Source organism: Thunnus maccoyii, chromosome 8 (assembly GCF_910596095.1).
Source record: "Thunnus maccoyii chromosome 8, fThuMac1.1, whole genome shotgun sequence".
Taxonomy (NCBI): Eukaryota; Metazoa; Chordata; class Actinopteri; order Scombriformes; family Scombridae; genus Thunnus; species Thunnus maccoyii.
In genome coordinates this window covers 9,669,406-9,687,152 of record NC_056540.1, presented here as the reverse complement: position 1 = coordinate 9,687,152, position 17,747 = coordinate 9,669,406, and the positions used below count along the sequence as shown (strand labels likewise).

The window sequence follows — 17,747 nt, the reverse complement described above, 5'->3', positions numbered from 1 at the left end:
GTTATCTACAGTAACAGTTTGTGTGCTCATGGTCACAGCAATTGTGCCATTTCACAATGGAACAGGTATGGAGTGTCAAGTCAAAAGAGTAAATCAATGGTTAAATTCATGTGGAGCTAAAATATCACAATTCCACACTATATAGTAAACAATATGTAGTATATACTAAAATTATGCTGTTTTTGCAGTTTTATGCAACTAATAAATCTACTTTGTCATCTTGAAGGAACAGGACACATACAGTATGAAAAAGGAACACAAAAAGATACAAGACTTGCATAGACTGACATCAATCAACCTGCAAACTTCTAATGATTTTATACCTTTTTGTGTTTTTGTTTTCTGGGATCTTCTTGGAGCTGTTTCCCCACAATTTGCTTTATTTTTTTCCAGCTGCAGGGAGCTCCTCCATATCATTTATGCATTGCATTGTGGGGTAATAGTGTCCATCAACAGCACACTCAAAGATGAAGTGAATTTAGTATGCATGCCATTATCTTTGAGTATGCTTAATTTTAGCATTTTTCCAGTGTGAACTTGTTGCATACTCAAAACCAGCTTCAAATTAACATGGAAGGGGATTTTCTGTGGATTTTCTCTTTCAGATTTCAGCACCATGGACAGAGCTATCAGGACATTGCTGCTCTGGTTGAAGCTCTGGTTCCTGAAGGGTAAATTTATGTTCCACTTGCCTCCACAGAGAGCCCTGGTTAGCACCACAACAGCGCCCCTGGAGCAGGTGAGGATTAAGTAAAACGCTCAAGGACACTTAAGCAAGGTAAATGCTTGCTGTCACTGGGGCTTGAGCTTAGTCCTTCTGGTTGAAGGATGGTTACTTTACTCAGTATGCAAAGACCGCTTTATTAGATCATGCAGAAACAGGATGAAAACGGGCTGTAGAATTGCAGTATTTGTGGTGAGATAGATTTAAATCAACAGCATTACCAGAGCATGTTTGATATGTGTCTCCAGGACCCCCCAAGGACAGCACCTGCTGACCAGTAATACCATTAATATTTTTTATCTTCTATGTGCTCTTGTGTAATTACCGTTCTCCCTGAAGGCAAAACCTCCCTACTTGGCAGTACCCTTCTGCGCTTCTCTCCCCTTGATTCAAACACACACATACACAAATAAAGACCCCTTTTAACAGCTGGGATATTGCCAACCTGTGTTTGTGTTGCTGCTGATAATGTGCCACCAGTATATTTGTCACCCCCCCTCAACACCACCCGCTCCCTTACTCCAGGGGGGAAATAGCTGTGCCAGCATATATACAATCATGGGCACCGGTACCACACATGTACACGTGGGATATCACATGCAACCTTATACACAAGCGGATACATCAACAAGTACACCCTGTGGATGCTTGAATATGAATGTAGACACACACAGGCGCTGTCTTGCACAATACATGCACATACACAATCACGGGCACCTGTTGAGAAACAACAACAAAAAAAAAACAGAGAAGAGTAAATATTGAGTATAGCTGGAATTAATTGCCAGATGGACGTGCCATAGCTTTTGCTTGTGCATACCAGCCTAATTTCCCATTCAAATTTTACATTCATGTCTAATTAGGAATAGCTCTTTCTGTCTACTCATTATCAGTGTTTGACCTTTTGCTTTGGCTGTTTGAGAAGCTGAGCAGCAGTCGATGGGTGGCTGGTGATAATAGCTCGTCATTTAGCTCAACACATGCTGATTAAATAAGATAGGCCCACGCTGCCTTACCAGCATGTTGTTCCCAAGGGCCTCAGATGATATGGGGCACCTAGATGATACTTGGACAACGGTATAGTTATAGTTTCCACAAGCGGAGCAAGAACATGAAGACATAACAAGATCAAACAGTCCCTGTGCTTACTGGGACTTTTTCCCCTTTCAAATTTTACCCAGTCTCCCTTATGCAAAGTCTCATTGGTGTGAATTAATAATATCACTTCAAACAAATGCAAATTCATTGTACTGTGTCCTCTCCTGCTCTGACAAATGCTTAGGTATGTACGCAGACTCCATCCGATTCTGTTGCAGTGATTAATTCTCTCGAGAATGGGATGCCTATGCCAAAACTAGACTCTTATGGCCTTTTGCACCCCTAAGTTTTATAAAGAGAGTATTTATATATAATATATAATATAATGTATATTGTTCCCTTGGCCGCTGCAAAACAAGCTATGTGCTATGTGTCCTCACATCAGAATACAAGAACATTATTTAACATTATATATCTTAATTTAGCATATAAAAACAAGCTGTACACCAATACACGTGAACACTTACATGCACAGATGGAGAGATGCACGACACGCACACAAATGTTGGCAGGAAAGTAGGTTCGGTATGTCTTTCATAAGCTGTATCTGTGTGTGGGCTGCGGTGGAATGCATAAAATATTATTTTCTCAACAAGTCGAGGTTGTGGAGGAGTTAGTTCAGGAAGGGGTGGGAGAGAAGGCCAGGGGATATATAGTATTTGGGCAGCTGACAGCTGCGTGCGTGTACGTCTGTGTGGGTGTCTTGGAGACGGGAGTGGGAGTCACTGCCGTTTGAAATGCAATGAGGTGCGTTTGAAAGGCGCTCCTGTCACAGGTAAGCAGGGTAGCGAGAGCAAGACATGTACGGTGATAAAAGGAGAAGAGGAGAAGTGCCCATGCTTTAGGGTGGCATTCAGTATCTGAGGGCTTTTTGCACAGACTGAGGAAAGCACTCAACACTACAGACGCTTAAATACAAAAGCCCCTGAAACATACACATACACTTTGATCCTTATGGGAATAGTCCTTAGATTTTAGGGGTCCAAAGTAAAAAGCATTTTTTAGCCCTGGTTTGGGCACCAAAGAGCGTGTGCACATCTGTGTGTTGCTGCTTTGTTTAAGCAGAACAAAGACTTGATTCCATTGCTCAAGGTGATTGAGAGATGCTCTTGATGTTCTCTTCACTTTCATGCATACAGTAAGGATAAAGATATGCCTTATAAATCAATAATTCCAATACCACGTGCTCGGTGCCTGTCTTTGGTGCAGTAATGTCCTCCCTAGTATCATTCTGTGTCCTCTGTAGTGCAATCTCCACTCGCTCTTCACTAGCTATTGAATGTCACAGCACTGCTGGTTAAAATTATTGCTTTCTTTCAAATCCCCCTCAGTTTATACATGTGGATTTAACATAGAATTTATTAATGTCATGCCCTTTCAGGGATAGGACTAATTATGAGAGAAAGGCTTGAAGGAGAATGTGTCACGGAGGAGAGGTTATATAGCTGTTTCATCTGTCAACACTTTGAAACTGGTTCACGTCGTATGCACATTAGGGTTCTTACTGTTGGTGATTAATCAATAGATACCTCTCCATGCTTGCTTCTTTTCTTCCTTTTCCTTTTTCAGATGGGAAATTGATGACAGGCTTAGAAAGGACAGCCTTTGAAACTGCTGTCAAAATGTGTGTGTTATTTGGGACAGATTATAGCACTCTTTTTTAGAACTTTCAAAACACTTATCTGGTTCCAAAAGTGCTAAAGTACCATCTGAAAGTAAAAAAAGTAATAATTGAAGATGAAAATACTGGATCCCAGCCCGCAGGTTGAAGGCTGTGGAGGTGTAATTTGGTTGTGAAATGCTTGGAGGAAATGTAAAATGAAATCTGTGAGAATTTATGGTTGTGGAGTGTGCGCATCGGAAAGGTCATAGCTCTGTCATTTAAAAAAAGATTTCAATAAATGGTAGGCTCTGTCTCCTGTGAGACACTCAGCTGTATGGCTGACTGGGTGGAGCCGGAGCACTGGTGGAGAACAGGGGGAGAGTGATGGAGCACATCCCTAACACCCTTCCGGAGAAAGAATATGCGAGTTAACTCACCCCTGGAGATCAGGAATCCACCACGAGGGCAGAATAATACTGTATTGCCGGTGCAGCTGGTGAGCATTGTTGACAGCATTGATCCGAGATCCCTCATTACAGAATAAGAGAAGAACCCCTTCAGCAACGTCACCCTGGAGAGGGATGGAGTGAAGCAGAGGGATTGAAAGGGGAGGAGGCAAGAGAAGTGAGGAGGAAATATAAAAAGAAGAGAAATGGGATAAGAGTGGAGGAAGCTTTAAATGAAGGCGTGGTAGAAGGAGGCAAGGGCAAGAGGAAGATAACAAGAAAATCAGCAAAGAGAATTGCAGCAAAGTACTGAGAGGATAATTGTTAGTTTGTAGTTTAAGTACTCTATCCATCTATCTGAAGCATGCAACAACCACCTTGTGTTCTACTTTGTATGGTGGAAGGATTGATCAGGGGCCAATCAATCACAGCCTACTAGGAACACACAGTTCCAAGGAGAAAAACTGTGTTGGCTTTGCCGTTTGCATGTACAAGGCTAAATAATGCTCATGGAAACTGCCTCCAGCTGTGAAGTGAAGTAGTGCAGGATACTTAAAATCCAATATCACTGCTAAGGCTTGAAGCAGCATCAAGGCGCAAATGCATTACGGATATATCTCTTGTCTCATGCCTCTATGTAAAGTATAATATATCCCAGCGATTCAAGTTTCGACAGATGTGTCACACAGACTAAAGCGTGAGTTGCTTTTAATGGGTGAGGGGGGATATCAGGACCACAGACAGCTTCCCATCAAACTTATTCTCACTAGACTCCATCTTAGCATTCACAACAGCAACAGTAGCTTTCTCCTCACTCTCACATCGCTTTTATGGAGTACCAGCTCTAAATCCACCTCTGTGCTCCCCATCCCTCCCTATGCTCAGCTGTGCTTCCATGTCATCCAAATAGGGCAGGAATAATTGGATCAGCAAATATGGTCTTATGGAGATGGGGTTCTCCTATTTGTTTCCACTACTGACTTTTTTTGCTAGATGAGATCCTGTTCAATTAGGTTATATCATTTTAATGCAATTTACATTATAATCTGATGATATGAGATATAATGCAACTGACATTATGTCTGGAATGCACTCTAACCAGCACTATAGAGCATCTGTCATCCAAATGCAGGCACTAATGATGCTTATTAGCTTATAAAATGTCAACTCCACAAACTTTCCTTACCATGAAAGCTCCATGTGATAGAATATCATAAGTACATGCCATTCCTCTCCAAACCATACTCTCATGCTAGATGTGAAATGTTTTCAGATGCTTTCAATATCTTTTTGCCATTTTTTTCTGGAATAATAAGCGATGGCTGTGTTTTTCTTATAGCAAGGCCAATCTTCTTTCCCTCTCCACATCTATTATCTCTCTTTTATAGAACATAATGATAAAAAAGAATCACAGTAAAACACTGTGACATTTCAAATCTCTGCATTGAGCTGGTTGTCAAGGAGATGTCTCAGTGAGATGTGTGGGGCAGAAGAGGAACTGCTCTTTTAAAAGAGCGTTTACCCAGCTGCTGGAGGTGTAATGTGCCTGCCATTAGGACTGTGCAGGCAAACACGGGGTCTCAGAAACACACAGTTTTCCGATGCAGGGCGAAACTTCCAGAAACTCCAGAGATCTTTGAACTCCTGATCAAAATACATTACCATTGTCTGCAGTTACCCAGCAAACATTGTTCAGACGATGACGCTATGTCCCCCGGCCAAAAATGGTTCTGGTTAGACACCAAACAGCAACATGCACATGAAATGCAAATCATAAAACTCAAGTCAAGTTGCTTTTTAGTGGACATGTGCACATATTTGGAATACAGATATGTATGTGTAAGTGTCAATTTCTCCTTCTAATGGTTGTGAACAGATGGTGACAGGGTGTCATCCTTTCCATGTTCAAAAAAGGTCCACCTGGACCTGACTTCAAAATTACTTCTCAAAGTTTCGCTGTGCAACACATCTATAGGTGTTTTATTTTGTATTTTCCACACAAACTTTTTCGAGTTCTATATTTCTTATTCTTGGACTCCACTAGAGTATCTTTGCATGATACCTCAGTTCAGCCTCTGTCTCCAAGAGACAGTTTTAGCTCTTGTCTCTTTAAGGCCTCCCTACCGATGAGCCCACTCTGTTCTGATTCGCCAGCTTTCCATAAGCCTGCCAAGGGGCAGCCGTATCAGAGTCGTGTTAAGTTACTGCTGATGAAAACTCACTATTTCCTGCTTTACTGCTTCATATTAAAAGCTTTTAAATTACTAAATAACGGGAGACTTTTACTGTGAAGAATTTACAGAAAATGAAATGTGTTCCTCACCGCATCACATTACATAACAAGAGCTCTTTGCTCAGCGGATCTGTTAGAAATAATGCAGGGGGGAAAAGTACAAGCAGAAACAGCCACAGTGATGATGATTTTTGATGAAGAGCTGCAGACAACTAGCACACTTCCAAAAGGTAAACTACTTATTTTACTTTGCAGTGCTTTGTAATGGAAAAACACTCACAGAGTGCCAGCTCAAGTCAAGTCATGGCTTGGCGTGACTACCTCCAAAACAATCGAAAAATGGCATAATGTTAGTGGAAGGGAGCAGTGAACTCATGCGCTGTGCATGGAGCAGATGACCATATAAAGAAATCCGTCACGAACTGACATCTGAAAGTAGTTATAACTGTTGGAACCTGAGCATTCAGAGCAGTCTGTAGCCACTGCCTTTTGCTGACAGGGATTACTTCTACATAGATTTACCTCATTATTTGACACTTTGGCCATGTTTAATATGAACATTCAAAATCGTAACATTATATATATGACTGAAAATAAGGAAAAGCATAATAGGTCCCCTTTAATTGGTTGAGAGCAGATTGTCCTAGAGGAATGCCCTCTGCCCATAGAATCAATGTCATTGGGAATTAAAAGTTTTTAACTGTTTAGCAATGATGCAGGCTTTATCTGGGTTAATAAAAGTTACGAAGCATTTACTATTGAGCCACATGTCTTCATCATGGATGTATTATCTTTATACTTTTGATAATTCATGTTTAGCGTAGCATAGCCTGTCTTGTGAGAATACACATAGTTCAGCACAAGAGTTGAGCTGAGGATGTGCAGTGCTGCTCACTTTGAAAAGCAACAGTTTGCTGTGTGTTTGGTTTTATATAATTTATTATCAGGATTATCTTGAAAGTGACACATTTTTAAGTATGTATAACAGACGTCTGGGTCAGACAGGATATTAGTTAGACCGTTTCAGAATGTGTAGCATATTAAATTGTTAATCTGGACATATAGGATGTATAAAGCTGCAGAATGCACACTGTGCACATAAACTGTAGCAGAATAGCTCGTTGATGATGGTAATGACATATTTTGATGTTGCTGGGACCATACACATATATATTACGGTCCAAAAGAGACCACTTTCCCATTGGGAAAGTCACCCTACTATATATGTACATGCTGCATTGGCCGCTGGATTTTATGTCAACGTTGCCGCCATATTGGACTGGGCAAGACTGCTTGTAAACAAATATAAGCAAACAGTGAGCTGCGCCTTTTCTGGATAAAAAACACTGGATAAAAAACACTAACGTTTACATTTCTTGACCAATTTCAATGAGTCAGTTTTATATTCAAGGTTTTATGATCTACGTGGAGTAGCCTACAAAAACAGTTTTGTCTCCATTGACTTAGAGTCTCAATAGTTATGCTGTAATTGCTGCTAGATGGTCAAGAGAGGAGTGTGTATCAACGTTAGGCTTGCAGTGTATGAACTGAATCACGTGGTGGAAAATAATTCATTGTCATAAGGAATTGTAAAACTCATGTTTGTCAATCCTGGATTTGGCTTATTTTCCTTGGTTAACACTTGAGGAGACGTCCTTACTTAATATAATTTAATGCACATGAAATGTGCAGAAAGCTTTTTACATTGTGGAAATGTTTTATTCTGTCTACATACCCATCATTTTAGCTTTTCTTGTTCTTGTTACTTTCTGCCTGGAAAAATATTAAAACTTAATAAAGTGAGATATTAAGAGACCTACAGTGAAACTTACAACAGCTTTTAGCCTGCTTTAAAATCTCCGCTAGGTTGGTGATTCCTCCCCTTCCGCTACATAGCCAAGATGGTGACCAATGAGGGTGAGACGTGTCCAGCATTCTACACTCAACCTTTTGACCGTTGTGAGTGAACCATCCGGGTACTCATAATGCACTGCCTTTTGCTATACTTGTCAGTGTGAAGGCACTTATGCACTCAAAATAGCAAGTGTAAATATAGAAGTATGCAAATTAAGACACAGCTATGGCTGGGACACCCAGGAAGGACATCCAGCCCAATGGCCGGATAACGTCCCTGACGAGACATTTTTTTCCCAGGATGGCAAAGTCATGACCTGGCCTACTCTGCCTCTGATTGGCTTACCCTGATATTCTTACCTTGATCCTTACCAATCTCACTCCTCATGCCGAAACCTAACCAACCCAACCAATGAAAGCAATGTGTACTAGCCAGTCAGAGGCAGAGTAGGGTGGGTTATGACTTTGACATCGTGAGCCAGAACAAATTGGCACAACTTCCATTTTGGAACTATTTATAAACCATAACAGGACATCTTGATTGGACCCTCAGATAATGGCATAGAACTTCTCAGTGTTTGCTGGACATTGTTCCAAGAAACAGTCGCTTACAGCAGCCTGGCAGCCACATTGACAACCCACACCCAGATGACAAACACACTGGTTATCTCTATGTCAGAGCAGCACAATTTTGTCACACAGACTTGGACCAAGTAAAGACCTCTTCCCTCACTGTTCTCCCTTGGATGATTTTGTTCTTTGCAAGGAACTGCTGGACTGCAGCCTCCATTTAGAGAGAACCCAGTGATGAAACTGATGGAAAGTGCCAAAACCTTTGTTGATAAAAGATGCATAGCTACTGGGGTGTTGGGGATATAGCGAGACACGCTGAAAGGCAGATAGACTGAAGCAGCTGTCAAAATGGTTGTTTGTAGCCCCACGCGTACTGTGCTTTGGGGAAATAATAAACTGCATCATTAGAACCCCTGTCATTCACAAGTTGTTTGTACCAGCAACTGACTGGCTGTAAATCCCCACACTGATGCATCACACATGGAGCACAGGTCAGAATCATTAAGTGACTAATTTAGCAAAGAAAAACACATCTTATGAGATGATCTGCAGGTGTTATCACAAATCTGGCCCACTGCAGCAATAAATTAGTGTCATATTGCATTTTAAATTTATATGTACAGCACTGTCACTTACATTTTTGGCTTTGCTCTTCATCATCTGAGCCTCTATAGAAGTATTCCCAACCATCAGCAGCTTCTAAAATGACTTCTACCTTAATATGGCTGATTTCTGTAATAAAAAAATGCCTGTTGCACATACAGAAGCAATGAATTGTTTTTTAATATTTGGGAAAATACGGTTATCAAAGCAGCAGCAGTGAGAGAAAATACCAAACTTTCACCGGTGTGGCTGTATTCATGAGTCAGCATTCCAGCACAGGACAACAGCCATATGGCATCACCTGAATGAGTCTAACTAGTGATCCAGACGACCTCCTGACGCGGGAAGGCTTGTGCGTGTTTGTGTGGCCGGTCTCTGCCACACCCCCTTCTCCTCGGTGCGGTGGTATGATCCAGGGATGCTGTTATAGCGGCACCGAGCCTCACCAGCAACAGCATCACCCGTCAAGCCTCCTCGGGTTCAACTGCGGCTAAACGCACCGCGCCGGGCTTCCTGTCACCGCACAGCGGAGCTGGCCCGCGTACAGCCCCTGCAAGGAGATCCCTTCCTCTCCGCAGAAATCGTTTCGTCGTCCTCTATCGGCATTTGAGCGAGCATCAGCATCAGCACCGCCGCCTCGAAGCCAGAGCAGCAGGCACACACACATAGAGAGAGAGAGAGAAAGAGAGAGAGAGGAAGAGAGAGAGAGGTGTCTCATCCACATTTAGCAGGAGTACCGCGTCTCAAGTCATACTTCTACCGGGGGAATTGCACCGTCTTCAGAATTTGCAGGGCTCTTATAGCATGGAATTGGACTAAAGGAATGGCTTTACGTCGGGAAGGTAAGCGACGCGTTCAGTTCTGGCCTTTAGTGGGCTCATTGAGGGGGGGATATCGGCTACAATGTTGCTTGGCTAAACGAGGTTTGGGTGCTGAGACAACGTGAGTTCACAGGAATAGGTTATTATCAGCTGTTCGGATGTGCAGTGCGGTGCTATGGCCCATGTGTGTGTGTACATGTGTGTATGTGTGTGTGTGAGAGAGAGAGGCAGACATAGTGAGGGGGAGAGAGAGTGAGTGAGTGTGTGTATGTGTATGGTGCGGTTTTATGAAAATGAGTGCGCCTCCTTTGAAGTGTAAGGATGCAGACTTTGTATGCAAGCCGTGTCTTCTTTGACAGCCAGTCTAAATAATGACAATTCACCTACAGTACAGTACGGCAGACTGCCTGCTTCATGTGTGCAAGTGTCGTATTGGTTTTGGTTCAACAACGCTTGCAGCCTTGAGTTGTTTTGCTCCAGTTCCGGCTGGTCCACTCCATCTCCATCAGCACTAAGGTAGCCTAATGATGCCAACAGGGGCAACGGAGATCCAGGGGGTATAGATCTCCCTGACGCGTGCCTTCTGTCTCCCAACATCAACGCAGCCTACCGGGCCCGGGCTAGACACTGCCACCACTAAAGGGTCCAACAGGCACGTCATGATACATTACAACACTGTGACTCACTGTGTTACGCAGATAAACAGCTGTTATATCCATTTTTACATCTAACAGATGAAGTTGGAGCCTTTTGGAAGATGCTGCAGCCGGTGAAGCCATTTCTTGACTAAATTATTGAGCTGCATGATATTTTTTTTCCCTGCACACTGGTGGTGTCTAAAATGTGTGAGGGTAAATAATTAAGACCAGCAAATGCATTTTGATAAATCATAATTATTGTGAAGGCAGCGTAAATTGCACCGGGATGGATATGCTCCGATAGATTTAAATTAGACCTCCTCACTCCTCTCCTTCACAGTAGATTATAAATAATTGCTTCAAGTGAGCCACTGAAGGCATATTTCCAATAAATAAATAATGAAATAAGCACACAAATAAATAAATAATAAATATTTCAGAATAATTGTCTAAATATATTCCTCCATTAACGAGAAACTCTCTCTCGGAAAAAAGCAAACTCCCATACTTTCCTGCATGGTTTGTTAAGCTTGCTCTACTGGTCTGTGGAATGGAAAGGAGCTCTATACCTTTCATTTGAAAATGCAAATGCATTGTAATCAGAAACTACAATTTGTCAATATGTCTAATACATGGATCCAGTGCATTACTCCTCCATCCAGCCTCTGCACACATCTTTCACAGAACTGTATTGATGTTTGGATTGTTTCACCCATCAGGCATACCTGCATTCTACCACATTATTTTAAGGCCTGAAAACAACAACAACAACAAAAAACAGCTTTAATTACAAGTCCAGAGCCTACAGTATATGAGCTATGTTCTGTCAGTGTATGTGTGTCACTTCCCTACCTGACGCCGTTCACATTGATGCGGGCACCGTGTTTAATTTTTCCTCGGCTTGCGTGTTATTGATAGTGATGATAAAAATGAGGCAGTCTGTATTTGCTCTTTTTGATTAATAGACAGCATCTGTGCAAGGAGGTTAGGTGATACACACACACACACTCTGTGTCTTTTTCACACACTCGCACACACTACCTGTACAAAATACACACTTACAGTCACTCCACTCGTGCACAGAAGAAGAAGAAGATGATGTAGATGTATGGGACCTGGGGAGGTTGATGATTGTAATCCTCCATTCATTTCTCCTTCTGCACTGTAGTGCTGATGGCCAGTGTGTCATAGCTGGTGGCTGCTATTGTCTTCTCAGGTGTGTGTGTGTGTGTGTGTGTGTGTGTGTGTGTGAACTTGTTGTCTATGTGGAGGCCAAATAGGGATGATGCTCTGGAGGTGGTGATGAACAGTGATTAAGTGCATATCGGAAATGGCACACCCATTATGGCAACGCCTTCACAATTAGAGGACAGGTCTTTGAATTGAAATGTCACTCCACCAATTATATGCTGCGCACATGCCACTGATAAGGCATTGACATTTCTGTCAGTCAACCAACCAACCACATGACTAATCAATCAGTTAGATATTTAGGATTTTACGTTTCAACTTGAGCCAACACACTGTGGTTGCTCCATCCACAGCAGCAGTTAATGATCAGCGGTGCTGCTATATTAATTATCTCTTTCAGCTGTTCCACACTCACTTTTTAATTTTCAGAGTTGTTGTTGTTCAGCCGGTTGTGCATATGGCGTTTTGGAGATCCAAAGAAGCCGCTCAGCTGCTTGGCTTGGAGTCCCATCATTATTTCAGTGCAACTTCCTGACGATTTAGGCCTGGAGTGCCGATTGTTAGGATACTGGCGCTTTGCCTCGACTGTCAGCAGATCCTATTGTCCTGAGTCAAGAAACCACTAACAAAAAAGTCTTCACTTGCGTCTAATAATTTGTGTTTTTTTTTTTTTTTTCTGAGATTTGAGTGATATTGCATGGCCTTTGGATAGTGCAGTACTGTGCGAGACAGCGGGGGAGTTCTTTTTGTTATCCAGCCCTGCATTATTTATGAATTTTCATTCCAGGAATGCAGGAGCCCCTGGCACTGTAATGCTCCCTTCTCCCATGGAATCACACACTCGCACACTTCCCTCGCTGCCCCACAAGTTCGCTGCAAATCTAAATTTCCTTAATAAAATCGAGGGTCGTGAATTAGCGAGAGGACAACGAGAAAGGCATCAGAGGTTGTTTATTATATTGAGTACAACACTTAGTGCTGCAGTCAGAGTTGAAGCTCGCAGGCAATATGAGGCCCAGTGGGACTTTTTATCCCCCCTCACTCTCTCCTTCCTTCTCCACATGTCCATCATATGGTAAGAATGTAATTGCTGGAAGAGCATAAAATGTGTCAGAGTGCTCGCCACCCTGCTGATAATTTTAAAGTAAAAGAAGACGTACCAGTCGGTGTAATCAGGCCGCTGGACCACTAGACTTGCACACACAAACACTTAGAGATGTAACCATTGTACATCTTCAAATATTTACCTTCTTGCTGCAATGCTGCTCCATCCTCAAGAGGAATTGTTTAACAAATCCTGCAGTGCTAATTAGCGTTTCCTCTATTCATTCAGCTATGGTTGGACTCTGCAGAAAGGAAATTACCAGCACTGTGATTAAAAAAAAAAAAAAGTGAAATACAAAAGCAATATAGCATCGCCAAATTACCCTATAAAAATCTCTTCCATAAAAATATGGTAGTGTTTACAGCTGTGTTCACAGTTAATGCACTTAGCACAGCAAGGCATTCTTTGCTGTGCTAAGTGCATTAAAGCATTTGCTGATAATCAACAGTGAATATGATAATCTTCATTCTAACACATGGTCATTATTTCACTGATTGGCACCAATTTAATACAACAGTATTCTGTGTTTGAAATATTACGTTTTAGGTTTACATCAGACTCCATTTATGAACATGACAGTCTCAGACCAAAATGTCTCCTCTTTGCTTGCTCTTATCTTTTCTTTCACTCAGTAGAACCTCATGGATAAAAATATTTTCCTATCAGCAAGCTTTTTGTGAAAACTATGCAAGTCTATTTTGTTTTTTTTTCCCCCCTCTCTATGATAAAGTGCCCAAATTAGTGCTGTCAAAATTAATTTTTGAATTAATTTGAAATATTTAACGCATTAAAAACAATTAACATATTAATGTTTTTCAGAGGCTGTAAAAGGCTCCGTTTTTTGAAGAAGATTCTAGTGTCATATGAAAGTAGACGACCTAGTAGAGTTATCTATTTGTACCAACCATGTCATGATAGCTTGTCTGGAAGTAAATAATGCTCCAAGGTTAGGCTGCATTTTGGTGAGGGAAAAGGGTCCCTTTGAACTCTCTCTCTCTCTCTCTCTCTCTCTCTCTGTGTGTCTTCCATGTGAATCAGAATCTTTTTCATATTTTCATAGACTGTTGTGGATCTTGTTGAAATTCAGCTGGTACTTGAACATGGAACACATTTATTGTTGTTAATTATCATTTATATTAGTGCATATAAGAAATTATTGCCTTCTAAGCTGATATTTAATTTTAATGGCCTTGATGGTTTTGGAATTCAGCTAGCACTTTAAAAGCCTGGGTTTTGTTATTATTTCTGTTATGCATATAAGAAAAATGTCAAGCTGACAGTCAATGTTCTTGATGGATTTATTGGATATTTGTAGTTCACAGGAGAGAATCTGTTGCTATTAAACAATGAATTTAAATATACTTCTTCGGTGTTGATTCTGCATTAATTCTGTGATTTTGCATTTTAATATCCATTATTACAGCCTTCAATATTAAGAAGGAAAAAAGCGATTCATCACGATTAATCACAGCAAATTGTGTGATTAATTAGTTTGTTTTGTTTTTTTAATCAATTGACAGCTCTAATCCAAATAGTGTTTATTTTAGTGTTGAAACCAAAAGCAAGGCCAACAGCAACAGAGAAAAAGACAGAAATAGTATCAAAACCAAAATCACCTTCAGTCATGAGTGCTGCAGACACACACACACACACACAAACAGTATATACCTCAGGCATTCTTCTTTTAAGTATTTGGCTATGTCTCATCTGGCATCTTCAACTCACTATTCTCTCTTGTCTTCCTCCATTGGGCTATAGGCAAGAGTCAGGAACTATATTCAGTTAAATAAGATGCAGGGGGTTATGTGTGATTTGTATTGTGAAAATGCAATCACAGCCTCTCTTCACACTCCTCCACCTTCATCTCCCCCCCACCCACCACCACCACCACCACCACCACCCTTTAAATTCTGAAGACTGAAGGATCAGAACCACGAGAGGCTTATTGGTCAAGCCCACTCTACCTCTCTGTAAAATATGAGATTAATTTGTCAAGAGGAGTGTGTGTGTGTGTGTGTGTGTGTGTGTGTGTGTGTGTGTGTGTGTGTGTGAAGAGGAGTGCTGATGGAACACACCTAGCTGGAGGGCTGAGACCGAAGAGCTGTCAGCATGATGTCGATTGAAGTGTGCGGTAATTTTTGAGAACTTCACTTGTGTTGCACTGGATTGTGTCATGTTGCGAGGCGTTTCTTTTATCTAGTCCACCACCTCCTCTGTAAACATTCTACAATATGCTTTGTGGAAGGTTGTTGTTATTTGAAGCGTCTTCTGCAGGATTGTGTAATTGTATGGGTGTCCATTTTATTTTGTCCGCCTCCTGTACTGTATGTGAACACAAAATTTGCACATACACAAAACTATATGCATATAATATTTAAGCAGGCTCACACACATGCAGTACAATACACACACACACACACAAACACACACTCTTGGCACGCTATCACTCACATTAAACACAAACACACACACACACTCTCACAGAAAGCCGTTGCACACCTACAGGGACTCATTTCTCACCGTGAAATTTTTATTAATCAAGTCAGTGGACAACTTTAGAAGAAGAAAAATCAATTTTTGTTTCTTCCCCAATTTATTACCACATAAATTGTCCTTCACTTCAGCATGCGCATCTCGGTGTTGGCATCGAAATAATTAAGTAAAAATCCATTATATTTGCGTTGATTTTATCCCGCTTTTGTTGACACAAAGGACAAAAGGGAGTCAGCCAGCTTTTACTGACGGCTGACGAGACGTACGGCAGCATTTCACCTTCGGTCTAATCAATACGGGAAGATTATCAGGGAAGGATTCCATCAAAATCAGATCTATGAAATATTCAGAAAAACTTTGGCATGATCAATCCGAAGACAACAACTACCGTTTCTTATAGCAACTGTAACACAGTGATTGATCTGAGAGTGGGTTGACCAAACACCCGCAACACAGCAGAACACAATGAAACATCAACATCACATTGTGCTCCTATTTTTACCTCAAGAACATGAATAATATCTCAATATGTATAAGTTGCATATGCAGTTTTGTTGCATGCCTATGAAGTGATTTATTTAGCAACATAAAACATGTTGACGGTATACTGTACATCTCTCTTTTAAACGAGTTCATCTATTTCCTGCTGACTGGTAAATAGCCTCATGTGTATCATCAGTAATATTCATGGCTCTACTTTCTAGATGATCATGAATTATTAACCCATAGAAAAGATGAATAGCTCCAAAACGGTGCTTGATGCATCTCTGTTGGAAGCCATGTTTTATACAATACAATACAGTACTGTACTGTACTGTACTGTACAATTGAGTTCAATATGTTTTTCAGCATGTTGCAAAGCGGGAGTTGTTTTGTTGTTCAGGTTTAATTTCAGAATGAGTCTTGATCCACCATGAACTCTGGGATGTATTTCAAGTATGTGTATCATCACCCAAATTGACTTCTGACTGCAGAGACACGTATTCTCTGCCAGAACGCCAAGCCAAACTGCACAAAGAAAAGTGATTCGAGCAAAAAGCCGATATCTACTCCAAGAAAATCATGGCAGCAGTGTACAGCCATTTTTTTCAAGTAAAGCAGACCTAATGCATGTTGTCTCCAGATGTAATAATCCTGAAATCCCACATTTTACAGCATGCACTGCATGTCATCCCGACCCGATGTGCCTAGAAAAGGAATTGTTTGTAAAATTCTTATGTTGTTCTCTTAAATGTGCTCAGAAGGCACAATGATTCATCTGACAAGCAACAAAATGAGAAATGCAAATTTTTAGGGAACATGCCTGATGTAGTTTTGCCTAGCAAATATTTAGAGAGAAAAGGCTGCAAATGGGAAATAAGATGTGGGATAAATGAAAAACAAAGCACAGTATATGGTATTGAATAGAAAATTTGCTTAAAATGACTACATTTTACAGTATGTGCTATTGATTTCAAGCTTAAATGATTTGTTATCTAGTAAAACTGTGACACACACATAGGGGGATTCAGGGCAGAAAACATCACTTAGATTTCTAACAACCTGGCATTCATACTGTACTTGGTGGGTTGAATTCCCATGTCTGTCTGAGAGCGTGGATAACCAAACCGTATGCTATAACCTTGAGGTGCATTTATGGTTTCTTTACACCGAACAGGCATATGGATGAATGTATTCAGCCCACACACATTTCTGTCTCATCGACTCACAAAAGAGCACTACCTGGACCACGGTTCGCTCCCAGCTGAGTCTTGTGGCCTTTGTTGAGCCGCTCCTCTTTTTGTTAGGGAGCATTTTCCTGTGCAAGGCTGCTGAGTTCTGCCTGTGTTTGTTATAACCTGAAAAGCGAGAAAATCAATAAAGATGGTGCTCACGATGTTCACTCTCTGGCGTCTTTATGGTGAATACTTCAAACTTTTGTTGACAAAGAAGAAAACATATTAATAGTATAGCCATAATCATTTTCACAATAGTTGTCTATTACCATTACCTTCCATTTCAGTTGCAGTCCAACATAAATCATCTCAACTTCCTTCAAGGTGCTTTATACACAAAATGTGTATTTTTGAACAGACCTATAAATCTAATCGTGCTGTCACCAGTAAACAAACAATATACAGATGAGAATATACAGAATGAACTCTCACAGCTAAATGATTCTGTTAAACTTCCCCTTTAGTCTGGCAGACATGGCTGCAACTTCACCTCCTACGCATAAGTCTTAAATAACATTTTTGTATAACAACTTAGTCCAAAATACATAAAAATAAGTACCTCTTTCAAGTAGCTATTTTAGTAACAACCAGTAGGTTACAGCGGTAAATTTCAGCAAACATTCCCATAACACTGTTCACATGTACATTCA

The 17,747-nt window shown here is 40.9% G+C and overlaps 1 protein-coding gene across 22 annotated transcripts in view; it reads left to right on the top strand.

Moving 5' to 3' along the window:
• The window catches only part of tenm1 (teneurin transmembrane protein 1), a 233,099-nt gene that overhangs the window by 57,246 nt on the left and 158,106 nt on the right, over positions 1–17,747 (top strand). For 21 of the 22 annotated variants that reach the window (XM_042418939.1, XM_042418937.1, XM_042418938.1 and 18 more), the window contains one exon: positions 606–739. The gene's annotated coding sequence lies outside the window, so the exon portion shown is untranslated. Of the gene's footprint in view, positions 1–605; positions 740–9,830; positions 9,977–17,747 lie in introns of those variants that run through there. The other variant, XM_042418942.1, reaches the window with a different exon arrangement.